The sequence below is a fragment of the Sinohyriopsis cumingii genome, chromosome 10 (assembly GCF_028554795.1).
Source record: "Sinohyriopsis cumingii isolate HCF-2022 chromosome 10, ASM2855479v2, whole genome shotgun sequence".
In the NCBI taxonomy this organism is placed as follows: domain Eukaryota; kingdom Metazoa; phylum Mollusca; class Bivalvia; order Unionida; family Unionidae; genus Sinohyriopsis; species Sinohyriopsis cumingii.
In genome coordinates this window covers 99,208,530-99,221,653 of record NC_142970.1, presented here as the reverse complement: position 1 = coordinate 99,221,653, position 13,124 = coordinate 99,208,530, and the positions used below count along the sequence as shown (strand labels likewise).

General features: G+C 34.4%; 1 protein-coding gene across 2 annotated transcripts in view; it reads right to left on the bottom strand.

Annotated features, from left to right (window-relative positions):
• The window catches only part of LOC149790714 (mitogen-activated protein kinase kinase kinase 3-like), a 178,920-nt gene that overhangs the window by 79,755 nt on the left and 86,041 nt on the right, over positions 1-13,124 (bottom strand). The window lies entirely within an intron of this gene.

Here is a 13,124-nt window from a genome sequence, read left to right as displayed (position 1 = left end):
GTTAATGAATAGGTGTTATTCAAGGTATTTGTGGTGCTATTGGGACCATAAGCTATAAATCACAAGTCAGGATTAGCTTGGATGTAAGCACGGTGAAAGTACTGAGCTTCAACTGGTTTTGTTGAATGCAACTAAATACAAAAGTCTGGTCAAAATTCTTGTGAATATGCACAAATGTTATTATAAGCTCATTGAACTTCAAAAATGATCAAGGTCAGTTATAACCAGTTTTCAAAACTCCTTCCAAAATAAGAAAACAAAAACAAAAGTGCTGGTGGTCATATCAGATCATTACAATTTTCATTCAATTATGCAAGAAGTGTGTTAGTGAACACACTACACTCATTCCACAATTCATGCAAGAGGAGTAGAAATAGCAAGATCGCCTGAGATAGTCACCATGTCATGCTGGAGGTAAGATGAGAACTATCATTCAGACTAGCATGGTGTTTAAGCAAAAACCACATGTCAATACAACCCTTTGCACAGAAGATGCAGTAATGTACAGATTTTCAGGATGGCCATCAAGGCACCCCTTTTGGAAATTTGTTGTTGTTGTTGTTGTAGGATTTAACGCCATTTTTCAGCACACGATAGGCTATACATGGTGGCCAGTATTAATGGTGGAGGAAGAACCCAGAAAACCCCAGAAAGAACCACCAATCCATGAGAAGCTACTGGCAAGCTTTCTCACATACCCACACTGGCCATATCCGAGACTCGAACCCACGCAGACAGAGGTGAGATGGCAGTGATCCGTAACGGAGAGTGCTTTAGACCACTCGGCCACTTGGGGCCCCCCTTTTGGAAATTAGATCAACATAAAATTTTTACAATATCAGAACGGCAATTTATTAAAGAGAATTAGCTGTTATGAGATCAGTGTTTTACTCAAAACCCAACCCTGATATGTCCATCTCTTCAAGAGAAATATAGTGGTTACAAGATTTTCAAGATGGCCATTATTGGTCAGCACCAACAAGTTATGAGAAAGCTTGTTGTGAAGATCCCATGTCTATATGATCATCTGTTAAGTAACTATAACAAGATTCTCAAGACAAATATTATGGTAGCCATGTTGGATGCTGGACTGGAGGACTAATTCAGTTCCCATATTACCCCTATGCAAACATCATTTTAAAAATTCCATAACTTCAAAGTTCTGAGTGATCAAAACAATATTTATCAGTATAGATGCATCTAGGATGACCAGCTTCTGTGTAGAGAAATGGATACAAGATGGAGCATCATCTGTGCCTACATGTGTTTAAAAGACGTGCTTTCAATTCTGCACCAAATGGTTTGGTGCTAATTTCAGAAATGAGTGTTCCAAATTCAAGACCGGAAATGGACTGAAATTCCATCAATAAAACAATGTATTTTTTTTCTTCTGTTACAACTAAGATAAGCTAAATTACTAAACTCTAACTTCATTATCAACCAATCCAATATATATTCTATTTTATCTTCACCTGTTTCTAGACTGGTTCCCATTTTTCCATACCTCAGTACCATTTGTCCTGGAATCATTTTAATTAGGATCAACTGGACATCGGTCAGTATGTGAAAATCTGTTGAGGACTAACAATAACAAAAGTTTTCAGGTGGTCATTGTCGTGACAATATTAGTTCTCAAATCACCACAATTGATGTAAGACCAGTCAAGTTTCATATGTAGTGTTTTAGACCATGGTGGTATAACCATCTGTTCCGGAGGAATAGTGGTAACCCTATTTAAAGACTGTCACTGCATTTTGGTGTTGGAGTAGCAATAACAAAATTTTCAATGTGGATACCATGGCAGCAATATTGGATGCAAGAAAAGCAAAGACAGAATTATCCATTCCGAAGTCGAGATAATGATATTTTCAAGATGACAGCCATAGAGGTAATACTGTACGTCCAAGGGGTGCATATTTATCCATGACCATCAATACAAGATAAGAAGTCTTTTAGTGAAAAACTCCATGTCAATCCAAACACCCATTTGGAAGGAAAAGAAAACACCAAGATATTAAAGGTGAGTGATGTGGCATCCACAGTGGATGTCAGGCCAGGACCATTTTCAGTTAGAATCAATACAGTATCAAAAGAAGTCTTTAAGCAAAAACCTCACTTCAATTCGTCTGAAAAAGCAGCAATAAGATTTCAATGATGGCAGACCATCACACTGTTCATTTAGGACCAACTATAGTAATCAGAAGAAATCTTTCAGTGAAAACACAATGTTAATAGCCATAACAATATCTTCCAGTTATCCACCATGGTTGCTGTACTGGATTTCTGAGTGGCACCATTTTTGTTTATAACTAATCCTTGCCATGAAATGTGCATGTAAAGATTCACTGTGGTCCTCCCAGTGGTTTATGGAATAGAGGCAATAATCTTGGTTGGATACCATCAACTGATGGACAACACATGATGGATGAGAAGCATTGCATACCCAGTACAGCTACAAATTTCATATACTGGTTAATTTTCTTCATTGTTCAAACTAATTGTATATTTCAAATAAAAGTCTTTTGAATAGGCTGACACCCAACTGGCTGAGACAAATTCCCAGAAATTCAAGACATGATCATTTCTCACTTTTTAACTGCTGTGTTGAAACAATCTTTGATATTCTTCAATAACAAGATTTTCAATCAGCTGCTGTGGTGGACATACTTGATATCAACTTAGCAACATTTTTGCATGTGTGTGTGTGTGTGTTTGTAATTTGGACTTTCCAGGTAGCTTTAAAAAAAATTAAGTCATATCGCTATGACGTCTGCATTGTGGCAGTTTATAGTGATGTAGCATGATGACCCACCCAGTCACATTATCCTGACACCAGGCTGACCAGTCCTTACACTAACCTTTTCATGCTGAGCACCAAGAGAGGTAGCTGCTGGTACCATTTTCAAAAGTCTTTGGTATGACCTGGACGGGGTTTGAACCAGTGACCTCCTGCATCCAAGGCAGATGCTCTAACCACTTAAGCCACCAGAATGGTCAGCACCATTTTTATTTATGACAAACAAATAAGAAGACTTCTGGTGGAAAATCACATGCTGACTTTCAATGTTAGAGGAGCAGCAATTACAAGGTTTTCAAGATGCATGCCAAGTTGGTTACCATTCAGTATTAAACAGGTTTTATCGATGTGACTGATGGACGTTTTATGACTGAATTTTTTTTGTTGTTGTTAAACTTAGAAAAATGTTGACGATCATTAAGGGACAAAAAAATAATGGCAGTTCAAGGATAATATAAGTTATCATTTGTGGACTTAATGACTATCGATAGTTACAGTAGACATGAAGACTAGTTAAAGTGAGTGTTATGCATAAATAAATTATCAATTTCTTCTGTGTCTATACTCTTGTACTAACTACTAATCCACATTGATTTAGCCAACCTGTGACAAAATGTTAACTGCAGATCCAGGTAAGTAGCAACAATAAATGTACGATATCATACAGTTGTCTGTAATTAGGGCATGCAATATATATAGCTTGTTCTTTTTATGCTCAGATTACTATTTTATGCCACCTATATTAGTAATAATTATATGTATACCTCTTTTGTGGGTTAGTATGTTTAAACCTAGAACAAAGCAGAGCAGGTTCACATTTAATACAATTTCCGTTTGATCGGGTACTCGGGTAACTGATCGTTAGGACTGATGGGTACTTGGTAGAAATTTCCCCAAATTTTGACATCTATTTATCTAGGAGATGTGCTAATAACAGGAATTTCGTATTAGAAGCCGATCAGTACCAGTTTCATTTATGACTAACTGCACATTGTAAGACGTCTTTCAGTGAATACCCTTATGATCATTCATTCAAAAGAAATAGTGATAAAATTTTCAAGATGGCCAATGTGGCAGGCATATTCAACATCTGAATGGCACAGTTTCATTTAGAACAGATTAGACATTGTAAGAAGTCTTTAGTGAAAACCACACATGATACGGCCATCCATTCAGGAGAAGCAGTGATAAAATGATATTCGATATGGCTACTGTGGCAGAGAACAACAAGACTTTCAACATGGCAATTGTGGTGGCAATATTGGATGTCCGATCCACCACATTTTCATTCAGGACCAGCTAGACATCAGAAGAGGTCTTTCAGTAAAAACACCATGCTTAATATTACCAACCTTCCATTGAGGAGGAGTATCAATAAAAAGATTTCCAATATGGCCAGTCTGCAGGCCTTCTTGGCCATCAGTTCAAAACCATCTCAATTAGGACCAACTAGACATTATAAGAAGTCTTCTGGTGAAAATCCCATGTCAATATGACTTGCTGTTCAGGAGAAGAGGCGATAAAAAGATTTTCAAAATGGCAGACATACTGGACATCAGATAGGTCCCAATTTCATTTAGGACCCACCGTACACGATAGGATGTATTTTGATGAGAATCCATAGCTGCCAACATTCCAGGCTCACAATTAGTGAAAATAGGGGAAAAAAGTCGTGAATTTGGACACAAATTCATGAAAAATACCATAACCATAACTCCATACACTCTGACCACTCCATCCACTCTGACTGTCAATACTACACTATATCAAGATCGCAATATAAAACTAAAACACTACATGTATGCAGAAATATTTATTTATCAAGACATGATACTGTGGCAGACTTGAACTTCCTCAACTGCTTGATCGTAAATTTGTTTTCTAAACAGTTCAGACTTCTTGCCTGCTGGTTGATCTTGGTGACTAAAACTGCTGACAAATTTTCTGCAGCTAAGGAGGCGCTAAAGTCTGTCTTATTTTTCCTCACTAGAGAAAATACTCTTTCACTGTCACTATTGCTGTGAGGAATGCACAGGAGCTGCAGCACGTTTGGTTCTTCCACAAGAAAATTTGGAAGCGATTTTCGAGTCCGGGAACATTTGTCAGAACAAATGTTTAGCATGGTCTCCAGGTGATAAAGGTAGATTGTGTTCAACAAGAAAACTCACAAATAATGCTTCAGCATTGGTAGCCTGCAGGTCTTCCGCCAATGGTTCAAAATATTCCAGAGCTTAAATCTGCAAATTCTTAATTTTCCCAACTTTTATGTGTTTTTTGCAACCGACGTGCTTCCTCACATTGTCTCTGCGATGGCACACTGAGTGCAAAAAGCATGATGAATATCAATGTTTAATGGCAGAATGCACTGCCAATTTTTTATATATTCCAAATTAAACATCACTTTTTGAGTAATACATTTCTTTTTCCTTGGTGGTGAAGACATTTTCAAGATCTCACATGCGATGCCGAACGGTAACTCAAATCAGTGTTGGTGACGCATGCGCGGAGCAAAATTCTGGTTAGGCCCTAGTTTCTCTCAAAAGCATTTGTAAAACTACTATTATACATATAGATTAAAATAGGCTAAAATGCTTGCTACCGGGCCAACTTAACTAATCGGCTGTACATCTACTAATATCGTGACCAGCAGTACCGGACTGTTTCGGCAAATGCGAATATCACGACTAGCGTTTAACGGGAAATCGATTATTTTATTAAAGATTTAAAATAATTGAGGATTGGAGAAAATCGTGAATTTTTGGCTTGCGGCGTGAATCTGTGAATCGCTGAAAAAGTTGTGAAATTCACACCAAATTCGTGAGGGTTGGCAGCTTTGCGAATCCCATGTTGATATGACCATCCATATAGGAGGAGTAGCTATAACAAGAGTTTCAGGATGGCTACTTTAGTCGTCATATTAGACGTCAGACTGGCACTTTCATTTGAGACCAAAGGCATTTTAAGAAGTCTTCTGGTAAAATCTTTAGTCAATACAACATTCTGTTCAGCTGGAGTAGCATATAAAGACTTTCAAAATGGCTGCCATGGTGGCCATATCGGAAGTAAAATTATCACAATTGTCATTAAGACTAACTAAACATAAAAACTCTTTTAGTAAAAGCCCCATGTTGATATGACCATCTATATAGAAGGAGTAGTGACAAGATTTACATTTTGTCCACTGAGGCAGCAATACTGGATGACTTAGCAGCACCATTTTCATTCTGGACCAACAAGGCCATGGGATGAATGTGATTGTAAAGTTTCATAGCAATTATACAAGTAGTTTAAGTGTAGTAATGTAACTTATGCTAACAGATGACAAATCACACCTGACAGATGATGGACAAAAAATATCACACATGACAGATGATGGACAAATCACACATGACAGATGAAGGACAAATCACACATGACAGATGATGGACAAAATATATCACACAATATATTCTGGTCTGTGACCAGCAGAGTGAAAAACAAATGCAGTATTATGTGGGTAACACAAAACAAAAACTTGCAATTTCAGACTGAGTGTCCATCATGAAGATACATGTCATCCCTTTCAGAATGTGCTGTGGCTCTATCTCAGTGATGTTCTCACAATGATCAAGGACTACCATTTAAGATGTGCAGGGGACATCCAGAACTTATTCCAATAGTATAACATATTGATTAAACGCACCATCCTAATATCTGGGCTATGCCTATGGTGGGAGCAGTAGGCTGACTAATTTAGACCAAATGCTTAAAACTAAATTGTTTTGCATAATCTAAATGCATTTTAAATTATATAAGTACAGTTGCTTATCTAGAGGTCTGAATTGCTGTAACAGTGAAAAACACCACCTAGACGTCTGAATTACTATACGATGAAAAAACACCACCTTGACATTTGAATTACTATACAGTAAACAACACCACCTAGAGGTTTGAAATACTATAAAAGTGAACAACACCACATACATACTCCAAATTACGGTAAGAGTCAATACCACCTACCACTCCAAATTAATGTAACAGTGAACAACACTTCAGTTCTACTTTACTGTAACAGTGAACATGGACACTTACAGCTTCAAATTACAGTATCAGTGAAAAACATCACCTGAAGGTCTGAATTACTATAACAGTGAAAAACATCACCTGAAGGTCTGAATTACTCTAACAGTGAAAAACATCACCTAAAGGTCTGGATTACTGACAAATGAGCACCTACAGCTCCAAATTACTTTAACACAGTGAAAAGTACCCTTACAGCTGAGTTACTGTACAAGCTGGGGCCCCGAGTGGCCGAGTGGTCTAAAGCGCTCTCCGTTACAGATCACTGCCATCTCACCTCTGTCTGCGTGGGTTTGAGTCTAGGATTCGGCCAATGTGGGTATATGAGAAAGCTTGCCAGTAGCTTCTCGTGGGTCGCTGGTTCTTCCCGGGGTTTTCCAGGGTTCTTCCTCCACCATTAATACTGGACGCCATGTATAGCCTATCGTGTGCTGAAAAATGGCGTTAAACCCCACAACAACAACTGTACAAGCTAACACCACCACCTAGAGTGATGAGTCACTGTAACAATGAAAACCACTTTAAGCTCTAATTACTGTAAAAGTGAACAGCACCCTTAGTTCTCTGAATCACTGCACAAGCCAACACCACCAACTAGAGCCAAGAATTACTGTAACATTATAAAAACCACTTCAAGCTAAGAATTACTATAACAGTGAACAACAGTTCTGAATTACTGACAGTCAGCTAATACCATCTTTATTCAGTCCAAACTAATACCATTGTTATTAAGGCCAAGCTAATACCATTGTTATTAAGGCCTAACTAATACCATCTTTATTCAGTCAAAACTAATACCATTAGTATTAAGGCCAAACTAATGCCATCTTTATTCAGTCCGAACTAATACCATTGGTATTAAGGCCAAGCTAATACCATTGTTATTCAGTCCAAACAAATACCACTGTTATGAAGGCCAAGCTAATACCATTGTTATTCAGTCCAAACAAATACCACTGTTATTAAGGCCAAGCTAATACCTTTATTATTAAGGTCAAGCTAATACATACCATCTTTTTCGGTCCAAACTAATATCATTGTTATTAGGGCCAACCTAATACCACTGTTACTGAGGCCAAGCTAATACCATCTTTATTCAGTCCAAACTAATATCATTGTTATTAGGGCCAACCTAATACCATTGTTACTGAGGCTAAGCTAATACCATCTTTATTCAGTCCAAGCTCAGGTTCAGAAAGAAATGGGTTTACATATAACAGACCTTTTATTGATGAAGGCAAAACAGAATTAAACAAATGTATGTTGCCTTTTACTGAGTGACTAATCTTCATGTCACTTCCAATTATCCTGGTTCTAAACAGAACAGACCTACATCATTGTAACTTGTCTGGTGCACCAGAATTCTCTGTAGTGTTTCTGGCAAGCTGGAGGTAAATCTCTCCCTCTCTCCCTCCCTGATTTCTCATGGATTTCCATACAGATGGCATTTTTGTAAAGGGTAATTTGCATTATTAATTGGGGCACTCTTTTTATGAAAACAGTATTAAAGAATATACACCTGATATGTTTTACGACATGTGTATGAGATGAACTTACAATTGTTTCTCTTCATTACTACCACAGTTGCAGCAATCAATTTGTTATGACAATGGCACTACATCATATGCATTAGGACTATTTGTAACAACAGAGACTTCAATGAATACCGAATAAAGCATTTCGGTCATCATACATCCTTGCCAAGCACAGTTGGGAAAATGCTTTTGATAACCTGGTAATCAATGCAAGCATCTTACTGCTCAGCTGCAAACTTACAATAAATGGTTGATTACGGCAGCTGATCTAGAAGTGCCTATGTCATCAAACTGAGCTTTGTTAATATTAACGAATGTCGGAGGTTTCATTACACTCATGGCAAATCGACTGTGCACAACTATTGTGTAATACCACTTTGTTAAAGGATGGGTTTCGTTAAATTTTGCTGGGATCTGCACAATCATGCATCCTGGAGAAAACACTGCTCTTTGTGTGTGCATGTGTTTAAAGACAGAATGCAGGATATGATTGAGTCAAACTCCATGTGTACAAAAGAAAACTGTAGAGTACACTGGTCTCGATTTTCAGATAATGAAAATGGAGTATCATCTTTCCTCTTCCACCTGAAGTTAAACTGGGAATATTTCTATCTAACTGAAACATCTATGCATAATCCCTACTACATAATCAATACTAGAGCAGCATGGTACAAAAAAATAAAAATATGGTATACAAGGACAGCAGTGAGTACACTTAGATCATTATCAACAAGAAAATCAAACAAAGAATGCCTACTGGTCTGTCACTAGAAGGGATGTACATCAATCAGTATTGCTGTTTTTAATAAAGAAATCACACTATCTATATCTTAATCAGATTGAATCGGGTCATATAAATTATATATAAATCAGGCCATATCAATAATATATAAATCAGGCCATATAAATAATATATAAATCAGGCCATATAAATATATAAATCAGGCCATATAAATAATATATAAATCAGGCCAAAAAATATATAAATCAGGCCATATAAATAATATATAAATCAGGCCAAAAAATATATAAATCAGGCCATATAAATAATATATAAGTCAGGCCAAAAAATATATAAATCAGGCCATATAATTAATATATAAATCAGGCCATATAAATAATATATAAATCAGGCAATATAAATAATATATAAATCAGGCCATATAAATAATATATAAAACAGGCCATATAATTAATATATAAATCAGGCCAAAAAATATATAAATCAGGCCATATAAATAATATATAAATCAGGCCATATAAATAATATATAAATCAGGCCATACAAATAATATATATAAATCAGGCCATATAAATAATATATAAATCAGGCAATATAAATAATATATAAATCAGGCCATATAAATAATATATAAAACAGGCCATATAAATAATATATAAATCAGGCCATATAAATAATATATAAATCAGGCCATATAAATAATATATAAATCAGGCCATATAAATAATATATAAATCAGGCAATATAAATAATATATAAATCAGGCCATATAAATAATATATAAAACAAGCCATATAATTAATATATAAATCAGGCCATATAAATAATATCAGGCCATATAAATAATATATAAATCAGGCAAGATAAATAATATATAAATCAGGCCATATAAATTATATATAAATCAGGCCATATAAATAATATATAAATCAGGCCATATAAATAATATATAAAACAGGCCATATAATTAATATATAAATCAGGCCAAAAAATATATAAATCAGGCCATATAAATAATATATAAATCAGGCCATATAAATAATATATAAATCAGGCCATATAAATAATATATATAAATCAGGCCATATAAATAATATATAAATCAGGCAATATAAATAATATATAAATCAGGCCATATAAATAATATATAAAACAGGCCATATAAATAATATATAAATCAGGCCATATAAATCATATATAAATCAGGCCATATAAATAATATATAAATCAGGCCATATAAATAATATATAAATCAGGCCATATAAATAATATATAAATCAGGCCATATAAATAATATATAAATCAGGCCATATAAATAATATATAAATCAGGCCATATAAATAATATATAAATCAGGCCATATAATATATAAATCAGGCCATATAAATAATATCAGGCCCTATAAATAATATATAAATCAGGCAAGATAAATAATATATAAATCAGGCCATATAAATAATATATAAATCAGGCAATATAAATAATATATAAATCAGGCCATATAAATAATATATAAAACAAGCCATATAATTAATATATAAATCAGGCCATATAAATAATATCAGGCCATATAAATAATATATAAATCAGGCAAGATAAATAATATATAAATCAGGCCATATAAATTATATATAAATCAGGCAATATAAATAATATATAAATCAGGCAATATAAATAAGATATAAATCGGGCTATATAAATAATATATAAATCAGGCCATATAAATAATATATAAATCAGGCAAAAAAATATAAATCAGGCAATATAAATAATATATAAATCAGGCAATATAATTTATATATAAATCAGGCCATATAAATTATATATGAATCAGACAATATAAATAATATATAAATCAGGCAATATAAATAATATATAAATCAGACAATATAAATAATATATAAATCAGGCAATATAAATAATATATAAATCAGGCAATATAATTTATATATAAATCAGGCCATATAAATTATATATAAATCAGACAATAAAAATAATATATAAATCAGGCAATATAAATAATATATAAATCAGACAATATAAATCAGGCAATATAAATAATATATAAATCAGGCAATATAAAAATATATAAATCAGGCGTTATAAAAGTATGTACATCATGCCATATAAATAATCGATCAGGTCATATAAATAAAAACCATTTTATGGAATGAAAGATACAGTAAGGTATTCTGAAAGTGTCAGCCAAGATCTCTATCAACACATGTCTCTTAGTTATTTTTTCTCCCTGAAGTAAAGAGTTTCAACTCAAGACTAAAACAAGAATGAGCAATGTAATTTTCATGTACCTAATCATGTGCACCAGTCTATAGTTCCTTGTTGATGTACTTGATCAGTCTATAAAACAACCTGAAACATACTGTTAAGGAAATTACAAGTTTTTCTTTTCTTACCCAACCTGTAAGATTATCAGGAACTGTAATTTTCACTCCTGAATTTGACTAATACAAAAAACCTATCTATATGCTACATTTCATTGTGAGTTATAACTGATTTTGGAATGCTAAATTTTCACTGTAAATGTGCAAGAAATTAAACTGCCATAATTATATAATGGCTGGCATTTCCAAATTAAATGCACCTGCATTAATGAATTAAAAAATGGATACTGGAAGTGGATTGCAGACAACAGTAAAAATATATATGATAGTGGGAGTGGATTGGAGTGAACTATGTGGGTTATTAGGTTACCTTATTTAATGAATATATGACAGTTCATGTACATCTACTATGAAATGCATGGCTTAGGTAAAAATCTTTGCATAATTTTTTTTTTTAAAAATTGCCCTGTTCTTATTGTTGAGTTCATCCCCCAAGCTATATTTGTGAAGCAAAAGGGCAAGATAAAAAGATATGAAATAAAAAATAAATAAAAGTAAACCACTTCAACACTGAAGTTAATGTACCATGTATACTTGCTTACAAGTCGAGTCCAAATGCAAATAACATAGATCCTGATCCACCATAGCATAATGTACCTGCAGATCAGGGAAAATGTAATTTGTTCTACTGATTACTTCTAACAAACTAGACACACCCAGATCTGCCAGTGCATTATGCGATGGCACAGATGGACCTGTGCAATTTGCATTTGAATAATTGGTCTTATAAACAAGTATATACAGTTGGCTTTGGATATGAACAAAGACATCAACATGAATGTCCATCTTCCTCCAAAGCAGGCACAACATAAAATGGCTAAATAATTAGCCACTGAAGCTTTGTCACAGCTGTAATCTGAGTTCCGACATGTTAGTGAATCTGACATGTTAGTGAAATGTGATGTGTATGTAATCTACCTGACTGACCATCAAAATTTCCAGCATTATTGTCCACAACAAACACCAGAAATCTTGGTGCCACTGTGAGGCCATGACTCTTCTTTGACACTAAACTATGAACATTTACATATTTTCTGAATTTTCTACAAAATGTTCCTTAAATGTATTAGGAATCGATAATTCTACCACGATGAAGAAGCTACTAATGAAAGAATAAATCTCAGTGACCCTATTGGCTAGTGGTCTCACGGCAAGAGTCTGGTTGAATGTGTCTACTTCACCTGCAAATTACAACTCTTTTCCAACCAAACCCCTGGAGGCTCAGTGATATAGAATAGGCCAGATGTGCATGTCTGCGTGTTGTATCTAATGGGACAGAAATCGTTGCAGATCAGTGGCTGACATGTCTGACTCAGTACCTAACAGTGTGTGTGTTTGAATCATACCATCAAATTAACCCACGTCGACTACCACTTTGTCTTCTTGAGCAAGGCACTTCATTCAAAATGCCTCTGCACAAAATGACCTCCTTATGTTGGTGTGTCATGACCAAAAAAAACCCAAACAAGCCACACCAAACAAAAACCATGCTATCAGATTAGCTACAACAGATATTGTACCCTTGAAAAAATTTCATATTTTATCAGCTACATATACATAATCTATTTTAAAACTAACATTCTGAAATG